The following is a 17606-nucleotide window of genomic DNA, read 5'->3' as shown; positions in this document are numbered from 1 at the left end:
TATACGATTGAACTACCATGAGAATAAACAAACAAAAAAATGTTCAACAATTCAATAACAATAATATGCTTCTAAATATAGTATCTAAGCATCGAGTTAAAAATATTCCTTTATTTCCCACTGTAGGATGTCTTTTTTTAACACACTGACGCTAACACATTTCAGCAACAAGGCAGTTCAAAGCATGATAAAAACATAACACAATTAACACGTGAAAAGCAAAAAAAATAACCGCAATGAAAGTATATGTATATCAGATAAATTACATTTTCAGTAAGTTCTTCAGAGCTGAACTACCTCGGATTGGAAAGTATCACAGATCCCATGACTTCTCTCATAAGCCTTTTATAAGTTAAAAAAAACATACAAAAATATTCTACATTTGACTTTTTAAAGACTTTTTGAGTGGTTAGAATTGTTGCTGGTGCAGTTTGATTTGAGCTGAATTGCAGAAAATGTAATACAATCTCAACACTCTCCCAAAATTATTAGAAATTGATACAATTCTGAAACTAATCAGTGTTAGCAGTTAGCTTTTATTTTTACAATGCAGAGAAAATATTCTGCTTCATGCTTCACAAACAAAGACCCCCAGGGTCTGCCTACAACCTGTGACAATGCAAACAATTCAGTTGTGGCATAAAGTCACCAAGCTCCGAAGCATTTTTTAAATAGAACCTGACACAATTTTATTTTATTTTATTTTATTTTTTTTTTTGAAAGAAAAAAGAAAAAAATAGCATTCACACATATAGTCAAACATGGTGTTGGTAGTGTGATGATCTGGTGACTTGCTGTTATTCATGGAGCCATAATTCTGTCTTCTACCAGAAACATCAGGCAGAGAATGTCCAGCCATCAGTTTGTGGATTTTAGCTAAAATGAATTCGGGTTATGCAGCAGGATAATTATTCAAACAAACCAATAAGTCAACCTCTGAATTTCTCCAAAAAAAAAGAAAAAATGACATTGTGGGATGGACCTAGTCAAAGCCTGAATAATAATAATAATAATAATAATAATAATAATAATAATAATAATAATAATAATAATAATTTAATTTTAGTTTAAAATAGACCCAGTGTTTCCTAATTTTCATGTTTACTCAGTTTTGGCTCCAGAAGTTTGCACAGCAGGGCTGGAAGTAAAGGCTATTTTTACATCTGCCTGAGAGTGACTGAGAGGAAGATTCACATCAAAGCAGAGAACTGATAAAAAATAAAAAAAAAACTTTTCTATACATGATCACCAAAGTAACTTTGTGAAGGTGAGGAGAAGAGGATGAGAAAGGATAAAAAGGAAAAGACAGACGTAATGCGAGAGAGACTGAGGTGTGAGTTATTATGTCCATTTCTTGAGTGTGTGTGTGGGGGGGGGGTGTGGTATATTTATGAGTAAGGAGATTACAGATCTGGAAGCTTTGGTTACATTCCCCTCTCTCATCCTGCCGGACCAAACAGTGATGGGTTTGATGGTTTTAGTGCCTCTCCGCTCGATGCAAATCTCATCAACACTTTTTAGACACGTACACTGGGAAGCGACAAACAGAAACCAGAGAGAGGCAGCATTAACACTGGCAAGGGCTCCTTCAAGAAGAGAAAAAGAAAACCAGAGGCTGAAAATATGGCGTCAGGTTTCCCCCGTTTAGAAAATATCCTCAATTTGATCAAAAATTTATAATGTGTCTTTTAGAGCAGCTTAAGTTTCCTGGAGGCTGCTGCAGCACATTATACAGCTCCTTTAATACGGTTAACACACATTAACACAGCTCACTCTGCACTCTGTGGATGTGGCTCAGTGCACTGTGAGTCTGCATGTGTGTCTGTGGTTCACTGTGTATTTTAAACTGAACACAGAAAAGTAGTTGTTTATATTTTCTAAATAGTAATAGCTGGAATTAGTACATTAATGCATCATAGTTTTTTGTATGAAATGACTGTCAAATGATTTAAGCTGTAAAGTTCAGTTTTACACACAGAAAAAATAACTTGAAAAGACGTTATTGTCCTCCAATGTAGTTGGATGAACTGTCTTGTAATTCCCTCCTTTCAGCTCACACCACTGACTGGTTTATTTTGCTCTTCAAGTTTTTGTTTCTTTGTAAGTTTATGCAGTTAAAGATCTGAAGCAATTTGCTGTTTTCTTTTGACAAACATCTTTTTACTGTATAAGTAACTGATTCTGACTGTATTTTATTTTACATGGGAAAACTGAACAGTAAATTCCATTTCAAAGCAGTAATTAATCTAATAATTTGATTGGATTAAAGCAAATAAGTGTCACAGTTCTGTTACCTCACATCAAGATGGTTCTGGGTTCGAATTCTTTGGGAGGAGTTTGCATGTTCTCACCTCTAACAGGCAGATTTAATGTCCGACAGTGTGTGGGCTCGTGGGCATGTCTGTGTGCGTGGGCGTGTGTGTGTGTGTGTGTGTGTGTCTAAGTAGATGTTGGCCCAGGAATGGACAGCTGGTGAAATCTCTATCATCTGTTCTAACCCTCTGACCTTTAGAAAAAAAAAATCAATTAATGTCCAAATAGATTGAGATTTCTTGTACTTTGACTCTATTTGACTAAACTAAAATGTTTCAAAGAGATTTCCATATTTTCGGGACCATAAGTTGCTTTAAAGTCAACTTATAAACATAAGTTATAAACAGGGAAAAGTGGACTAAAAGTCTCATAGTCGATTGAACCAGCAACCCGATGTGGGGTGAACTCCTACCGCCATCGTCCCACGACTAATGACCTATCAGCTTGCTGTTGGACTTTTGGTTCATTTGGACATTTGTTATTCAGTTTCCTAAGGCTTGATGTCTCTAGGTCTCTGCGGCATCTTTTCTTCAGATTCAACATGCTCATGTGGTTTAACTCCTGTCTGTTCTAGAATGCATTTGTAATAATTTAATGGGAGCCTAATATAATAATAACAATAATAATAATAGTGGTATTATTATTATTACCACCAGCCATAGTGGTTGAGCAATAACTATCATACATAAGTTGCTTTTTACAGGCTCAACAGCTGCAGCGTGTCTCCACAACAACCTGACACTGGTAACACAATAATAATCAGTCAATTAATCAATCCATATATTTACCCAAGTCCACACTTTTTACCCTCCCTCTTCCCTTTCTCTGTTTACAGTTGAGTTATTGATAGCTGCTCCAGGACCTTTCCTGTCATCACCACCATCAGTCAGCAGATATTACCCTCATCCGAACACACACACACACGCACGCCCACAGAGAGAGAGAGCCAGAGAGTCAGAGTGTGTAAAGAACACAATCCCTGCAGCCTGAGCTTCATGTTTTAGAGATGTGGTGAGTTAATAAGAGATGAGTGTTTACTGCAGAGCCTAAGTGTTTTCCATGAATACACACACAAACATACACAACCACCCCTCTCACTTAACTGACAGTGCAGTCTCTGCCTGGCATATTTTTTTCATCTGTGTTTGAAGGTACTGCAAACCCCAGGAAGTAACTGGAAGTTCGAATGTGTTGTACAGCTAACATAGACCTTCAGCTTTATCCCCAAAACATAACAAATGAAAGCTGTAGAATCCATTTTTGCAGCTAAATTCAGATGAACATTGAGCTCAGAATCTCTAATGAAAAGGGACAAAATCTTGTTCTTTTTTTTCCTGAAACAATCAAGAGTCTGCTTTGCCTTGGATTCTGCTTTTAGGATCTCTGGCTTAACATGCAGTCTGAAGGCTGAGTCTTTTGAATCGGTGAAATAAAACATCGACATTAAAATTGTCCTCTGTGAGAAAGAAAGTCTTGGTTTCTGTTCTGGAGGTTACAGGACGCCAGTGAAGAGAGGTTAGCAATATAAAAACCACATCTATTGCTGATTTTCACATTATGTTTGGGACATGTTTGGTAGTGATATGTAGCAAAACATTTTTACCTGTTTATGCATCACCGTTGAAAAACAATGTTCATGTGCATGATACGAAATTATGTTTGGAAACCAGTTTTTATAAAAGTAATAAAATGATTCTAAGATTCTACAGAACAACATTCTTGTGAATATGGTAAGATCTCTTTAACACCAGACTGAGACCACATAACTGCATTAAAAATCAGCTTGAAGTGTGCAGCAGTAGTCATGTACAGAGGCCTGGGCCCCATAAGTGACTGAGCCGTCACAGGTTCGAGTCCTGGCTCGATGACCATTGCTCGATGACCTCCTCACTCAAAACGTTTTCCTGTCAACTCACTGTCAAATAAAGACCCCTAGTGACAACAAAACCAGCCTGAACATGGAAGGTGTTTTGCAGTTTCTTAAGAGGTTTTTCTGATTAGACCATTCATGTATCCACATGGGCTCTTTATAGTCCACACAGCTGGTCATGCCTGCCTGGAGTGTTGACCCTTTGCAACTACATTGCTTAATCACATGAGGCGATAGTGAGGGACAGGAGTATTGAGCAGAGCGACTAAAATTATTTCCCAAGTTGTTTTTGCCAGTTTATTCATGGCTCCTTCTTGTTCAAGTCAAGCTAATTTGTCTGTGGACGTAGCTCACCTGGATGGGCTGCTTAGAGATGGCGTTATTTATAAAAGTTGGAATTAGCTAGCTCAGAAACTAAACCATACCACCTTCCTCCTGATGTATCAACCAAATTGCAGGCTTTGCCTGAATCCACGCCACATTTTTACCCCGATGTCATAAACAATGTTTTCTCTCACTCCAGAGCAGATGTAAAAGCGTACAAAAAACTAAATACTAACCAGTTTTTCCAGGACAGAAGATGGTGGGGCATTTTCTCCATGGTTACTAATGGCTACATGCACATTCTTTATGATGCAATATTTCATTGCCTCTTACTAATCATACTTACTTATAAAGTAATTATGATGTAAGTAGTAAGTTTGTTAATCTTCTCACCTTGTAAAAAATATTCACTGCAAAGCCAAGTAAACGGAGGGCTGCCAGTCCTTATGCCTGACAGCTGCTGTCCATAAAGACTATTTGTCATGACTCTGAGGTATTGTGGGTTTTGATTTGAGGTTTTTTATGGGTTATTTATAGTTATAGTTTTTGCATTATTAGTTCTTTCTGGTAGTTCTGTTTTTATAAGTTATTCCGGTGTTCCTCTTCATGAATTGTTTCTGTAGTGTTTAGTTTATTCTAGTTTAAGTCTTTTCATTATTTTTTCAGTTATTTTACACCTTACTCATCAGGTTCTGTGATATCAATTCATGTCTAGTTTCATAGTCTATTTTTTAGCCTCTAATTATTGTTTTTTGTTTGTTTGGTTGGTTTTTTTATTATTCCTGCCATATTCTTGTATCATTGTTTTGCTTTTCATGTATACAAATATATTTGTAGTTATTTTCTTAGCTCATTGTCAGGCCTGTTTCTCTTTTTGGTTCCAGTTCCTCAGTTCAGCTATTATGTCCCAGCAATCAATCCAGTTGGACCCGCCTGTGTTTCTCCATCTTAGTTAGACCACTCAGCTGTTTCACCAGTAGTTTAACTTCCTGGCTTTTCTTTGCTCACTGCTAGATTCTGTGTTCTGTTTTGCTCAGTTCAGCTCTGTTTCTTGCTCATGTCAAGCCTGGTTAAGTTGCTCCTTTGTTGATCAAATAAATCGACCTTATGTCACACTTCAGCCATTGTCTGTGGTTTGGCTCTTGAAGACCCAATGTTTCAATTTACTTTATATTATGGATTAGAGCGATTTGAAATCATCACACTGTATAATTTAACAGATAAGTCATGCAAAGTTATTCCACCAGCAATTGACCATATTCAGTAAATAATCTGATTTGAACTAGTTTCTTTTTCTATTAAGTAATCTACTATTGCATGATGTAAACATCCAGGAATAGGTTTAATTTTTGGGACGATTACTTTTTCTGCCAGAGGTCAAAACATATCATCCTGAGAGGAAACTCACCTGAACCCTAAAGCAAATTTCCCTAAATCAAAGTTCAGATTTATTATTATTAATACACATTTACAGGTACTTGCTTGTGAGAAATGCAACAACAAGAAACACAAATCAAATCAACAAAAAAACAAACATGATCTATTTCTACCACGTCTATCAAGTCAAATCATATGAATTGAATTGTAAGAGCTTGAAAACCTTTTGTGATCTCGATCTAACTGTCAAAGATTGGGAAAGAAGAAGAAGGAAAAAGAGTATATAGTTTCTCCAGTAACCTTGAATCTCATGATGGTCAGTAATCTCACTACATCAATACTGATCCCTCAAAGTGTTTACACAAAACTCAACTGTCCCTTGACCAGGGAACAGAGACTTAGCAGCTTGCTCCAAAGGTAACCCTCCATGCATCGGCACCATGTTGTTTTCTAGCTTGTGAGCTAAAACGTCTTCAGGAAATCTATTTCTGTAAATAATTATTTTATTAAATAAAACAAAACATTTTACATCACATTCCAAATAAGTCATAAGAAAACGTTAACATCTTATAATTTTATCAAGCTGCAAAGGTAAATTAATTTGCCTTTGTCAGAATGGGTTATAAAACAATCCATTATCACTCACATGTTAACTCACTTTCAATAGCCTCCACTTCTTTGTGTAAGAAAACCAATGTGAGCAGAATGAAGGCCACTCACTGTTGGGATGATGGCATTCCCAGCAAGCAAAAAAATCATCTGGATTGCTTGTAGCTAAAACAGCTAATAGCTCCTGCTATGTTTTGCCAAACGGGGAAATCTGTCCTGAATGCCGACCCACCACCCAACGGCTCTCAATGGTGGACATTTTTCTAAAATGTTGCCTTTCCAAAGGATTGCAGAAAATCTGCTCAGCTGCCTTTGACTATGATTCTCTCCTGGCAATTGACTTCTGGATATTTGGTTTGATGATTTCATTTGAAAGTACAGACTACATAATCCTTTGCTCAAGCAGCCACTGAAGAATGACCAGGGTAAAATTCAGTCAAACAAGACAATCAGTCTGCAGTTTGTTGGATCATACAGTATACTCAGTTGTTTCTGCCCTCTCTTCAGGGCTCTAGTAGCAACTGATTGATGTTGAAAGTGGTTGACAACTCTCTGTGCTGTATTTACAAGTTTCACCACATCAGACGAGATGAATCCAAATGTCTTTGCCATCTGCAGAGTGTCCCACAGGAGAACCCAGATAGTTTGGAAACATTTTACATAGCTCCATGGCTAAGTTACTGTTGCTAGCATTATGATGAATTACACAAAAATATTGATTTCTCATTCAAAGGAAGAAAGAATATCTGCTATCTCAACAGCAGTATGCGTAAACAGCCTCCTGGTTCTTTACCTCCTGTGAGTTGGTGATGTAGTGAGTGGTTTCTGTAGCATGCAGGTCTGCGGAAAAGGATCTGGAACAGATCTTTTGTTAGTGACACACTCTCAACACAGACCTTACCAGTGATGGCATAGTTACTTTGAAAAAGTAACTTTAATAGGATTACTGATTACTCCTTGAAAAAGTAACTTAGTTAGATTACTAATTACTTGATTTGGAAAGTAAGTTACGTTAAAAGTAACTTTTCTAGTTATTTTCAGCAGCTGCTAACAACAACACTCCGCCACCTGTGAAAATTACATTGAGCTTTGCCAATACTTAATTGCAAGTTATTTTATAATGGTAACATCAACAATGTGTCTCCACTTATGAGGTTGTACTGAAGGGGAGATTGTTTAATGGTTACAACAGTACCAAAAAAAACTTTTGTAATTTGTGCGTGTTCTTGTGTGTTCCAGTATTGTCTGGAAAACTATAAATAAGATTTTAAACTGCCCTAGCATCCAGTATTTTGCGTTACGGCCCTGCGTTTGCTGTCACAGCACACAGCGCTCCTCCTGCTGCTCCACAATTCAGATGGCTGCTGCACAGATTTGTGACACTTATCTTAATATTAATAATTATAATGGCGTTTAGTTGCACAACTTTACGGACACGTTCATTCGTGGCTGTTTTCAAGTTTATTGCGCTGTTCATCTCGATGTTTGCAGTTTTTTTGGAGCGCAACGAGAAGCCCGACGTCATTCACAGGTAATATATTAACTTGACATTAACAAAGACCCAGCTGGACGGATCATCCGGGAAATGATGGACAGGGAGGATCTGATTAAAACTAACTGGAGGTCAGACACATTCTGGGATTCATGTCTGCTTTTCCCAAGCCCAAAAACCTGAGCCCACGACTCATTAAATCTGCAAGCTACTTTAGAAAAAAAAAAAGCCGAAAGTTGCTTAGAATCGGACTTGGCGAGCGAAACTCAAAATAGTTTCTGTTTTTCCAGCAACAAAATGCGCATCTCCCTCCATTGTTTGCATTTCTGTCACTCCTGATAAATGTCGCATAAAAACGGCGGTCACTCCCCAAGACACTTAGAGGAAATAAAATGAAATTACAAAAGAAAATAGTAACGCACAGTAACGCAAATTGATTTCGATAAGTAACTGTAGTCTGACTACTGGATTTGAAATAGTGACGCGTTAGATTACTCGTTACTGAAAAAAGTGGTCCGACTTCAAATCCTCCGACATCACTGGACCCTACAGAGAAATGTAGGATGGGATCATTTAGCCAAGTTTTATAAATGCAAGTCTCTGACACCTTCTCCACTGGCAGCAGCTAACAGAGACACTGAAATAATAAATACACCAGTAAACTGGTGATGTGTGACTGTTGTTTCTCTGACGCATTTGATGAAGGAGCGAACTGAATGCTAACCAGAGAATTTGAGTTGTTCTGAACAACTCAGAACATCTGAGTTGTTCTCAGATGTTCTGCAGAACAACTGCAGAACATCTGAGTTGTTCTGCAGATGCACTAGCAGATGCTAGTGCATCTGCTAGTGCAGGTAGCACTAGCAGATGCCTTTAGAAATGTGCAGTGTCATACTATTCTTGTTTAGTTTTTGTAGAACAGAGGATTTTTCATGTGACAGTTTTGATGTCAGAAGATTCATCTTGTCGTAAAATAATTTCACACTGTTGATATATTTCTAGCTGTTCACCAAGCCCCATCCTGCTCCTTGTCTTCCACTCTTTTGAGAGAGGTCATTTGATCGCGTGCAATAAGTGACCATTATTAGTCAACATGAAACATAAAAGTCATAGCAGAGTCCTAGAATTGACTCTTTTAGTTGAGTACTTGGTAGGCAGCACAAATAGTGTCACAGGGAAACATGGTGTCTTACAGAAACGTACGGCACTAGAGACAAGGAACAGACCTTCACAACCTGAACTGATCACAACAACCTGCCATCAGCAGGAAGACTGAATCTCTGACAATCTGGGTTTTTTTTGTTTTGGTTGAATTCCTAAAGAAATTCTTTCTGTTCACATCCCTTAAGGAAGTCATACCTATTTAAATGACATTTATGTCTAATTGGGAGGAAAAATAATAATCTCAGCATCATTTCTTCCCTTCTGTTTCTCTCACTAATATTTTTAACTAACACTGACTTTTGCATTTTATATAAACTCTTCCTTTCTCACCTTCATCCCACCTTTTTTCCATATTTCTTGAGAGCTTCACTGAAAGCCATTTTTCATTATAAGGGGCGGGGCTACAAGCAGCAACAGAGCACAGCACATGAGAGGTGGAGAGAGAGAGAGACGACGCCCACAGCCATCCCCCTCTACAAGAACTCTTTGAAAAACTTTGAATAATATGAGATAGAACATTTAATTTTTCTTTTGGACAATTTATGAATTGATCCATTCATCCATTATCATATATACTGTATATCCTACGATGGACTGGCGGCCTGTCCAGGGTGACCCTGCCTAAAGGCGTGACCCCCCCAGGGATAAGAGTGTGTAGATACATTAATGGATGGATTTATGAATTGAATTGAATTTAAATTTATCCTCAGTAATGGAAAGAGTCTTTTGCTTAGGCTGCAGGTTTTATTTTGAATCACTTTCACTTAACTTAAGTCCCCTGTCCTGAGCATGAGAAGCACAGGGAACATGTTACTTTAATAGGAGGAAACTTCCAGTGAGAGCCGCCTCAGAACATTTGGGTTTTTGTCATGACCAGCTGGGAAGATGCATGGAAACCCCACTGAAGAAGACACAAACCCAAAGTGACACCATTATTTTCCAGATTTTTTTTTTCTTTTATAATGCATTGAATAATGACAGCTTGAAAAATGTCAACATCAGTTTTTAGGGAATTATTTGGTTTGTTTTATTGCAGTCTCCCAAAACACTGATCTCTAACACTGTTCCTGCCATTGAATAAATATAATATTGCAGCTGCCTTCACACACACACACGCATACACACACACACCCCTGCATACGCCCACACACGCAGACTTACACATTTGAATGTGGGCGAGGCATTAATGTGGTTTCAGCCTGGTTAGTATTGATTTCCTGCCCCTTGCTTTAATAAATGTCTTCCTGAATCATTAAAGGAAAAGAATGCATCAGCTGTATTGATCGTGTACAGTTCATCACACAGTGTTCACTATTTAGCCCAGACTTAGGTTTGAGGGTCTATTACAGTGACTGAATCACATAAAGAGAGACGATCAATCACATATGGCAACCTCAAACTGTAAATGTGTTTCTTGACTGTGAGCTATAGATCTATATTTGAATCCCAGTGTGATACCTCTGTGATTCGGCAGTGTTTTAAAGTATTTATACATGCACTTTAGGTAAATATATAAAGCTCTTATAAAAGGTTTGATCAGATGCCTTGCAGAAAGAAGGTAGCTGGGGCCACTCTGTGCACATTTTGCAAAATAACCTGTCCAAGCATAGTTTTTATTATTATTATTATTATTATTATTATTATTATTATTATTATTATTATTATTATTATTATTATTATTATTATTATTATTATTATTATTATTATTATTCTGAATCTACATTTTGTTAAGTTTCACTTGGCTGTTTTGCTCAGCTTGCCTCTGTGTTCACTGCAGTCTTGCCTTGGGTGTTATAAGAGAGTTGCTCCTCTCTCCTGTCAAAACAAGCTTTCTCAGTGGGGGGATTGCTGCGCAGACACAACCCCGTGCTATGGAATATCTCTGATCAGTTGGTATCATAATCTAAATTGGACTGTCTTGTCTTACATTTTGAATCAAAATGAGTGTCATTAAATCCAATCCATCAGTATGATTAATTTGTTTAAATGTAGTGTGTATTTCTCTAAAATTACAAAACAATGTCATCTCTTTGTTTTGTAAAGGGTCTAATTATGCTGACACTGCCATACTGTACAGTGCTGTGCAGCTATGCACAATTTTCTGTGCCGACCACCTGGATACCAGCATCCAACTTTGGTTGAAGCGGACCAGAACACATTGTTCCACATGTTTGCTGTGTCCGCCACAACAAACGACAGTAATTACAGTGATGATGAATGGAAGAGTGCCTTGTTAAATATTTAAAACTAATTAGTATTGTTCTCTAAACTTTTGAGGCCTGCACAAAGCAGCTGAAGCTATACTAATGAAAAGAGGGATGTACCATATGCATAGTCTGCTTTTTAAAATCTTCACCTGTAGCATTTTGTTTATGTTTAAAACCATGGCAGATTTCTCCAAGGTGGTCAAAAAGTTTTCATGAGACAATATCTTTGCTAAATTGTACTTCCGATACTGGTCACACACTTCTGGTTATGTGGTTTTTGCTAGAAAACAAAGGTCCAAATGCAAGAGGCAGTATGGAAATGCAATCAGATGCCATCCATGTTGAATTATCAGGCATGTAATAAGTTCAGTCTGGTAAAAGCCCATGGAGTCGGCGGCATAATTCGGCACCGCAGAGTAGGACATCAAACCCGGATTAGGATGAAACCGTGCCGGACACAGGCTTCGCCGACCCCACAGGGATAATGCAGGGCGACGACATCAAAGGCTGGCATCTCGGTTCCAAGAGCCGGATCCCTCCAAACGGATCCACACTGAGAATTCATTCAGTTAAACTGTTATATCACTAATATTTTAATTTGACAAGAACGGGCTTTAAGGTCAAGTTAGAAATTTATGAAGGAAATGTCTTGAGGATAGAGTGATTGTTTTAATGTTCATTTTTGCCTTTTGTTATGTTCTTTTTTTGTGACTTACCTATTTTTATTCTTTGTGTTTATCAGGTCTTCAGCTGCGAGTTTATCAGTTCGGCACATCAACGTTTAAAGAAACAATGAAGATGCCTCTACAAGCACTTGGTCACCTTTGACAACAGAGCAAGGTGAGTTGATTATTACGTGAACACACACACAAGCACTTTCAGTCACCCACGCTCTCTGTCACGGATAGTTATTTCTTCAATAATTGTTGCTTAGCAACACATTTACACTCTGTTATTATATTTGCTTGAAATGTTTGCGGTAAACAAAGAGGAAGAGGAGTTCAGAGAAGAGGAAAGACTAAAGGGTTGATGAAGAGGAAAAGTGAGGTGATTGAGTGTAATAACGAGTGAGTGGATGTTAAAAGGTGAGCCTGGGACAAAGTGACCTGCAGCCCAAATCTATCATTATCCAAAACAAAGTGCTCACTCGCTGGCCAGCCACACCCTTTCTTGACTTTCAGGACTTGTTCTCCCATAATTCATCCAACCTCCTGACCTGGAAATAGGATTTGCAAACCAGTTTGTGATAATTACTGCTTTGAAATGCCAGCACACCAAAGGGTGACTAAGTGTCGCACTAGGGCAGCGTAGAAGCAAATGAAATGGCTAAACAACATGATAAGCCCTTAGTGTGAAGCAGAAGGTGCTGTTTGTAATCACTGGTTAGCTGTTGACTGGTGAGCTTGTGGTGGTGGCTTAGTGTGTGTCAGGAAACATTGCATTTACCCAATAGCTCTAAAAGGACTGTGTGCAAGGACAGAGCCGGTAATTACTAGTTTGGAATTAGCATTTCACCTGTAAAAGGCTGCTAAAGGTCACACTCTGAAATCAGCAAAGAGACTGCCAGATTATGAGACAATGATGTCCAGAGGCTTTGTTGCTTCTTTCTAGTTGTTGTGTCTCTTAATGGCCAAAAGGAAAGCTCAGCCACAGAGTTTCTGCTGCCTTGTTGTTGCTCCCAATGGTAAGCTAAACACAGACACAGATGACTCTATGATATAGCAGTTAATGATGATAAATGTCATTGAAAGAAACTTTCTTGAACTTGGAACAGAGTGCAGCTTGATATTAGATTTTCCTTTGGTTCCACTAGAAGTCTGATTGATTTGACTGATTCAGTATTGTTTTCTGGGCAGGTTGTGTGATTTGTAGTAATGCAGTAATATATTCAGCTAAACTCAAAACTGCTGCCTCAGAGGAAAGGGGATCAATCGAACAATGACAGTATGATTTGGAAAATTGTATACCGTAATTTATCCAATAGATGATTTGTATGACAGTAATGACATGCTGGAGAAATTGTCCCTTGGCTGGTTCGGATTGCCTCTGCCCCCCTGAAACTATTTGGATGCAGTAGGGAGGGAGGACTAGACGTTCTGCTCACACTGTGGCCTCTTTGACCACGACTTATATGAGTGGTGTAAAATGGAAAGATGGAACAAACTCACATACATGCACACAATCCATTTAGAAAAAGGTTGATAAGAGTTAATATATCTAAAAAACAACATCGGCATGCTATGCGTGTTTACTTATAATACATGTTATTACAAAATATACTTACATCTATACATAGATGCCTGAGGGTACCCCACGTTTGAACAAAAATATCTGACTATTATAAATTTTTTGGTTATTCTCATGACATTTTTTTAACTTGCAAATTACAAAATATTTTTTAACAATTACTACGTTTTAGAAACTTCCCCACCTCTGTGTTCCTGTGATCTAACTGACCCCGTGCACCACAGAGATTTGGAAATAAAGTTGCTTCAGATTGTCATGAGCTTTTCAGTGAAGTGAAGTGGCTTTTTTATGATTGCAGAGTGTGGCACCTGCTGAAGGGGGCGCTGCAGCAACAAAAAGGGCTTTTCCACCTGAAACAGCAAGAGCTCATTTTTACACGATTTTACCTGCTGAATAGTTGCTGGACAGAAGTAAAAAAAAAAAAAAAAAAAAGGTTTTAAAACCAATTCATGAATATACTTTTATCCCATATCAGACATCCTCTTGTTGCCCAAAAAGCCAAACGTTTTTAGTACACTTCTGTATTCAATGCAGAAAGTCAAGATTTCCAAAACTTGACTTTCTAAAACAATTACAATTCATGAGCTCTCCTCTTCCAGCACTACCAGCACTGGCGCCTCCTATGGGTGTGTGCTGAGCCCCCTCCTCTTCATCCTGTTAACATATGCTTTTCCAAAAAAAATTTGAGCTGTCATAAGACAGCCTCTTGTGGATGGCAAAACAGGATGCATGATCATTAATAATTCATCTAAATAAAGAGAGCGGGAGCAACATATGGAACATTGCTGAGGAGACAAAGGAGATGATGGTGGATTTCTGAAGGAGCAAACAGTGTCCATAGTTTCACCACCTTGCCGCCATCTTGAAGGCTTGACCCACTGTTTCTGCCCCTCTTCCTTTGTAAAGTTCTCTTGCCTGCTTTCTACAAGAGTGGTTGATATAGTTCTATCTAATTGATATGTGCTGATGTATTTTGCACATCACTACTTTGCACATTATGTTTTGGCTGCTGAATACTTAAAATATGCATTATGCTGTGCCTTCAGTGTTTACTTTTATATTTTCCTTTCAATGTCTTATGATTTTTTTTAGATCTGAATTAACTGTTAAGAGATTAATTTATCATATGTTATTTTTCTTCATACATTGGCAGGTCATTTTGTTTCCATGCAATGAAGCCTTTCAAATCCTTTGAATTGACAATAAATTATCTGTCTGAGAATGCCCATCTTGTGTAAAATCATTAGGTTTGCAGCAATCCCTCTTTCTTAGCAAGCATGTGGTAACAGTGGAAGAGAACACTCACAAGACTGCTTCAATGTGTCTTTTTTTCCCTTAAAGAAGAAAAATGTCAAAACAACAACATAATAATAATTCAGGCATTGGGAAAATCGGAGATAGAACACAGCAATAACAAGTGCTGTTATAGATCATACAGAATATGGTGGAGTAGTTTTCTGTTTTAAAAAACAAGCCTTCCAGTGAATAACATCAAAATTAGATTAAAGACCTTACCTGTTTTAACATTTGACACACTGTAGTGATAGTATGTAAGTGAACACTTCCTGTGTGTAGAGCATTCATGAACCCAAAGTGTTCTGAAGAACTGTTTGCAGCTTTTGTAGATTTCTCATGGAATCCAACTTAAAACCGAAGTGTCATCTCTTTATCAAACTACATCATGAGCACCAAATCTAAATTTAAATTTTAAGAGTTCGGCTAAAATGTTTAAGGAAAAAATATTTTCTCTGTGTTACAGTTGAGTCCCACAAAGTCACGGCTCAGTCCGCCCCCCACCCCTCCCGATTTCTCCTTCGGAACATAACCACAATTATTCACAGAAAATTGATCTTCCAAATTGTATGTGTCTAAAGTTTTGGAAGAAAATGCAGCTTGGGAAGCTGAGATAGATACTGTAAATGTAATGTTACTTTACGCCATTTGCTGCCGTTTGCAAAAGCAGCCAATCCAGGAGCACCACTCATTTTCCTTGCTGCTGATTGGCTATACGTGTCCCCGTGAGTGGCAATTAGGACCGTTTAGATGTGTCCTTCTGCCGTTGTTCTGACTGCATGTTGTCAGTGTGTATTTGAGGTTAAAACTATTTAAGCAGACAGCTTTAATTTTTGCTGACAGTTTTGATCCCTAACACCTGCAAAGACCAGGGAGCCACTGAATGGGCAAAGAGTAAAGTATTAAAATGAACAAATTTAAGATTTAGCTGCATTTGCACAAGTTTGAAAATAAAATATAATTTGTATTTAGAACATGGTTCATGGAACATGGTATTTAGAAAAATGTTCAAGCTCATCTTAGCCAATTTAGTGATTTTCTCCATGATCACTTTGGAATGACATCTGTTTAATTCCTGCTGTAGTTACATTAAACACCTGGAGGCTTTAAATCTCACAGCATAATGTACTGTAGTGCAGTACATGTAGTACAACAATACACTGCAATTTTTTTTAAATTGTCTGAAGACCTTCACATGTAACATTCACATCAATGCGAACCAAGTGACATCGAGAACAAACACACTTGTGTGTACTGTGAGTGACAGTGTTTCTTCTCCATATTTATTTAATGCAGCTTCATATTTATCTGTGTTCAAGTGTAAATGTTTGTTTTTCATTTTTTTATGTCTTTCACAGCGTGTGAAAGTGAGTCATTTGAGTTGGGGTGCGTGTGCGTGTGTGTGTGCCGGTGGGGGTGGGCGTGTGTGTGTGTGTGTGTATAAAGTGTGAACTCAACAGAGCTTTGACCAGATGGGCTCTGTAGATCAGGTTACCTGTTTCTAGAGCAGCATCTGTCCGCCCTGTCAATCAAACAGCCGGAGCCGGGCCTGGTGGGAGGCAAAGCCAGAGAAAATGGTGACAAATATGAGTCAGACATGAAGGTCAAATGATGGGTTAAAACTTTTTAACAGTAATGCTGTTTGAGCAGAAAAGAGAGGTCAGTGGTAACACTAGCATCCGTTTTCAGTGATAGGCTAAAATGCTTGTGTTTAGGATGAGTGAAACCCCATTTGTTACATGCATGCAGATATTTTAAAATTACATGCAATAATTCCCAAGTAATTCAAATCATCTTCTATAACACAATGACAACAAAGACCCCTTTACAAATGGTCCTAACATTGATTTCATTTCAGCACACCTTTGTAGAAGTCATAACAAGCTGCCTCAATTTGGTTTTGGTAGAAGGGCCACTAAAATTGTTAACTCTTTTGAATAATATTTCAGAAACATCATATTATTTTACAAAAACCAGCCTACTGAAACTTAAAATATGTATGTTGTTGTTCAACCTCCAATAACTGTGGATGGAAGGAAGTGTAGACCGCTATCAACATGCTGTCCTCTTCAACACGTGGAAAATATGTCACTCGAAAATTAATCCAGTCTGATTTGGTCACTTACTATTGGTGCAAAAAACCCATAGAAGGCTGTCATGATCATCTGACCCTTCTTGTGACTAATGTTCTAGAGGTTGCTGGAGTTATGGTTTGTGACATGAGGCTTAGGAGCAACTTTGGTGTCCATTGAGTCAAAACAAAACCTTATCCAGTTTGGTTATGAACATGATATCCTATGAAAGGCAGATTGCAGCATTTGTTTTCATCTTCAAGTGGCAGTGAAATATTATTTTAGTTTGGCCAGTCTGTGTGTGAGGCAGAGAGAGAAAGAGAGATACAAGGTAAAGCAATAAGAAGTCAATATCCAAAGGCTTCCATTGAATGCCTTAATGTTTCCATTCATCAAAGCCAACAAACAAGTCATTAAAGAAATGTATTGACTGGTCGTCATGTGAGTCAATGCATGCAACTTTCTCAGGTGAGGAACCATTTGTTTGCACCTTTCCTTGTCAGTTAGCTATCTGCAACATAATGAAACAAAAGGATTAGCCATTGCTTTTTGTAGCATACACTGTGAAAGGTAGAAAGTCAACTGAGAAATTCTTTGTAGAGTCTTGCATCTGAAGCTCCACATGCGTTGCTCCTTGA

Source organism: Xiphophorus hellerii, chromosome 19 (genome assembly GCF_003331165.1).
Source record: "Xiphophorus hellerii strain 12219 chromosome 19, Xiphophorus_hellerii-4.1, whole genome shotgun sequence".
In the NCBI taxonomy this organism is placed as follows: Eukaryota; Metazoa; Chordata; class Actinopteri; order Cyprinodontiformes; family Poeciliidae; genus Xiphophorus; species Xiphophorus hellerii.
This window is presented reverse-complemented; position numbering follows the sequence as displayed.